At 41.0% G+C, this 4,768-nt stretch overlaps 1 pseudogene; it reads right to left on the bottom strand.

Annotated features, from left to right (window-relative positions):
* Positions 1 to 401: 401 nt before the first annotated feature.
* LOC150007600 (60 kDa heat shock protein, mitochondrial pseudogene) lies at positions 402 to 1,989 on the bottom strand (annotated as a pseudogene).
* Between the last annotated feature and the right edge of the window lie 2,779 nt (positions 1,990 to 4,768).

Here is a 4,768-nt window from a genome sequence, read left to right as displayed (position 1 = left end):
ACTTTCCACAGGAAGGCTGCTTCCTAACTTCTCACTGAGTGATGGCAAGCACTAAAATCCTGACTTTCACAGAATAGTAGTAAAAATGCCCCAGTGATTTAAGTTGAAAGCAGTACATTGGTACATGCCTCTTGCACTTAGTTATCAGGAATGTACAAATGTATTTTTATTCAAAAGTACAAAATAACTTATCTGTAGGCGTGGACATTCACAGTGGCAAACCATTATATATTGTCAGTTGAAATTCGTAACTGATGGTTATAGTGATTTTCCTTAAATGTTAGCCAGCCTTTTCTTCAGTTATTACCTTCAACTCACTTCTCAGAAGTTCTAAGTGAGGAGCACTGCCTTGAGCTTCACCTCCCAGTTCTCATTAATAATGGTAAAGCACTATTACAAGGTTAAAACAGGCCACTTTCCATTCCACCTCCCATTCCACCCATCTTGCCCACCCCAGCGTCTTTCTCCTCTTTAGGAATTTCTGTGACTACAACTTCTGCTGTTGTTAACAGAGAGGCCACCCCAGCAGTAACCAATAAAGCAGTTCTTATCACTTTAGTTGGATCAGTGGTTCATTTTTCCACCATATTCACAAAATCTCCCAAGCATAGTGTCATAACCAACTTCTCAGGAACTCTGCATAATTTTCTCAGCTATCCCTCAACACCTGCATTCTTAGCAACGGTCATTGCAGGAATTCTGAGTGTTTTTAAAAAGAATTTCTGTACCCATTTTTTAAATCTTTGTTAACTGGGGTTAATAAGTCCAAGACTGGAATGCACCAAAACAGGGTATAGCCCCTTCCCAGAACAATGGCTTCCTCAACAGTAGCTCATAATCTATCTTTTCATTCACTTCACGATGACTTGTCCCACCAACCTTCAGCACAGCTACTCTATCTGAGAGTATTGCCAGATGTTCATTTAGTTTTCCCTTTTCACATCCACTAGTTATGATATCTAACTGGTCAATGATTTCTTGAATATATTTTCCAATTTGAGCCTTGTCATCTTTTCCTTTCAAGAGCATAGCATCTTTCATCACAATGACCTCTCCAACTTTTCCTAAGTTGTGAGGCCAAACATCTTCAAGATTTAGAGTCAATTTTTCTTCAAACACTGCAACACTAGTAACAATAGCCATGTTTTTAAGCTGGTCCTTTCTACCGTCACCCAAACCAGGAGCTTTGACTTCTACAGCAAACATTGGTAATGTCAAGAGCAGATACAATGGACTGGAGAGTAGAATTTTTCTTTTCACTCAATAGAACACAGGTATCTTGAAATTCACATTCCTGACCTTTTGCTGTATTAAAGAAATATGGAGAGATATAACCTTGATCAAACTTCATGTCTTCAATAATTTCTAACTCATCATTCAGTGTTTTTTTCATCCTTTACTGTGATGATGCCCTTTCTTCCAAGTTTTTATTGCATCGGAAATGAGATTGCCAATTTCTTTGTCTCCATTTGCAGAAATTTTAGCAACCTGAGCAATTTCTTCAAGGGTTGTCTCAGGTTAAGACTGCTTCCTAAATTTAGCAATTACAGCATCAATAGCTAACATCACACCTCTCCTGAGTTCCACTGGATTAGCACCTTTGCTAATCTTCTCAAAGCCTTCATTGGCCATAGAGCATGCCAGTACTTTCACAGCAATGGTGCCATCCCAAGCCTCTTCCTTTGTATTATTGGCAGCACCTTGAACATGTTTAGCACCAATATTTTTATCTTTAAATCAATGGACTTTGCAATGGTCACACCACCATTTTGTTACTTTGGGACTTCCCTAACTATCTAATAATCACTGTTCTTGCCTTTGGCCCATAGTAATGGCTACAGCACTGGCTAAAAGGTCTACATGTTGAAGCATTGAGGCTTGGGCATCTGCACCAGATCTTACATCATTGGCAGAAGTGTGAGTGAGATGAGGAGCCAGGGCTTTGGAGACTAGCCTAATCTGGTGAAGGACTTCCTATAACCGAAGCATTACTTCAGGACAGCAGCTGGGTGTCGAGGCAGGCCATCAGTGATGAGGTAAGGCTCTGCTGTTAGATTTTTTTAAAAAATACTTTATTTGTTTATCTTTTAGAGAGAGGAGAAGGGAAGGAGAAAGAGGGAAGAACACTGATGTACAAAAGAAACAATTGGTTGCTTCTTGCATGCCCCCTACTGGGAATCAAACCAGCGACCTCTCGGCTCGCAGGCCAGCACTGAATCCACTGAGCCATGCCATGCAGGGCTGCTGTCAGATTTTTAAGGCCCGTAAATTCATATCATTCTCCCGACACTCCTTTTTGTTGTTGTTGTTCTCTCCTGTTGGTTTTAGTGCTTTATATGCTTTATGTACTTGAATTCTTATAACACCTCAGCAAGGTAGTTATTTATCCCCACTTTATAATGATAAGAAAGTGGAGGTTCAGATGGGCAGGTTTTAAAAATTGTAGTAAAGAACACGTAACATAAAATCTAACCTCTTAAGAAATTTGTAAGTGTACCATACAGTATCGTTAACTATATGCACATTGTACAGCAAATCTCTACAATTTTTTTCATCTTACACGACAAACTCTATATTCATTGAACAACTTCTTGCATTCCCCCTCCCTCTAGGCTCTGGCAAGCCTCATTCTGCTTTGTGCATCTATGCCTGACTATTTTAGATACTTCATAAAAGTGGAATCATGCAGTATTTGTCTTTCTGTGACTAGCTTATTTCACTTAGCATGATGTCCTCAAGGTTCATCCATGGTTCACATGTGACAAGATTTCCTTTTTTTAAGGCCGGGTAATATTCCACTGTATGTGGTATATACCATGTTTCCTTTATCCATTTATCTGCCTGTAGACATTTAAGTTGTTTCCACTTCTTGGCTATTGTGAATAACATTGCTTTTTAATAGCAGGCTTTTCTTGGTTTGGAAATGCATTCCCTCTCCAAGGCTTTTAACTATTGGATTTTTGTTTTGTTTTTAGTTTTCTTGTTTTCTCTTTCTGCTGAGCTTTTCACTGTTTACTTATTTTGATTTCTATTTTCCATGTTAAAAACTTCCTTCAAATGTCTGGGGATAAAACACTAAAAGGTTGATTGAAGCTTTGTGTGTCCGTGAGGAAGGGCTTGTCCATGTATGTGTACGGATTAGTGTGGGGGTCTGTTGGATAATTCATCAAGGACTCGGATTCCTCCCCCTTTTTTCCCCAGAAACTCCAACTGCCATTATCTGTATATCCTTTCTTTAGGGCCATTTATTTTCTCCAGAGAGAATCCAGTAGCCTCCCATCTGAAGGCTGTACACCTGGAGTCAGCCTCCTAGGAGTGGGGGCTGGGGACAGAGGGTGGAGAGTTTTGTGGTTTAGATGTCCATACTCGCTCTCAGAATAGCACCCTGTCCCCTCTCTGCTGTGACAGCCTCCCTCTTGGTCCTGCTCTCCAATAATAAATCTCATACTTGGTGGGGAGGGATGACACCTTAGCTGCTCCTGATGGGCGAGGAACCTGGGATCTAATGTCTTCTTAATCAGAATTTCAACCAAACCTCTTGTTTTTCACTTCATACCTACCACCACCTCCCAAAGCTCAAATGCCTCCAGTTCTCCTATAGGCACTTGGTAGTCAGGTTTCTCCATTCTCTTCTTCCTCTATTTTCCATCCTACCAAATCTGATAGCATTTCCCACCTGTTGCAGTCTCCTCCCCAATTCTCTTTGTCTTTTTCGGTGTATGCCTTTTTCCCTACTACTTTCATTTTAGTACAGTTTCAGGGGAGCAGAGAGAAAAATTCATGTTTAATTCACTAGGTTTAATTGGAAAGTCATCTCAGGTTACCACATGAGCCGGTAGATGCCTGTGCATCACACTTTGGCTCTAATCCATTGTAACTTCTCTATCTTCTTTGTAGACTGTGGTTTTCCCCAAGAGCAGTGGCCTCTGCATCTCCAGCCCCTAGCATAGAGGGCATGCAATAATTATTTATTCAATTGAATGAGACTTAATTTATAGAGTCGGTGCTACCCATTGGAAAGCTGGAAGATAAAGTAAATGGCCACTTGAGGCCTCACGTTCACCCATTCTCTTGTGCAGATGGTCCTGATGAAAGCAGTCTCTCAGGGGTGAAACAGAAACAGCAACACCCCTCTCCTACAGTACCTTGTTTGTCCAACCTTTTCCTGACTCTTTCAGAGTTGTGCTTATTTTACTTTGAAGTAATTGCTTTTCAAAGGCTGGCAATTCTCATTAGTTACCAGGTGAGTGAATCTAATAAGAAAAGTCTCCTGATTGAGCTGGGAAAAGCAACATGACAAAATATAGAGTGGGGATTTTTCCCACCTTGCAAACCAAATAGCTCCTATGCTACACATAATTGAAAGAAAATTGACATGTATTATTGAAGAAGCATTTTTTTCCCAAGTGCACAGGGGAGACTGGGCAGGTAGGAGACAGACATCTGAGGTCCAGAAAACAGCTGTGCTGAGGAGACCATTTGCCTCTTAGAGATTTAACAAGGAAGCCTCTGAAATAGCCTGTATTCATTTCCTAGGGTTGCTGAAACAGATTGCCACAATTGGAGTAGCTTAAAACAAAGGCTTAGGCTTCATCTCTCACAGTTCAGGAGGCTGGAAGTTTGATATCAAGGTGTCAGTGGGGTTGGCTCTTTCCAGAGGCTGTGAGGGAGAGTTCCTTCCACGCCTCTCTCCTAGCTTCTGGAGGTGGCTGGCAATCCTTGGCATTCTTTATAGCTATATCATTCCGATTTCTGCCTCCATCCTCAC

The sequence above is a fragment of the Furipterus horrens genome, unplaced genomic scaffold (genome assembly GCF_987537825.1).
Source record: "Furipterus horrens unplaced genomic scaffold, mFurHor1.1.pri manual_scaffold_6, whole genome shotgun sequence".
NCBI classification, from domain to species: Eukaryota; Metazoa; Chordata; class Mammalia; order Chiroptera; family Furipteridae; genus Furipterus; species Furipterus horrens.
This window is presented reverse-complemented; position numbering and strand designations above follow the sequence as displayed.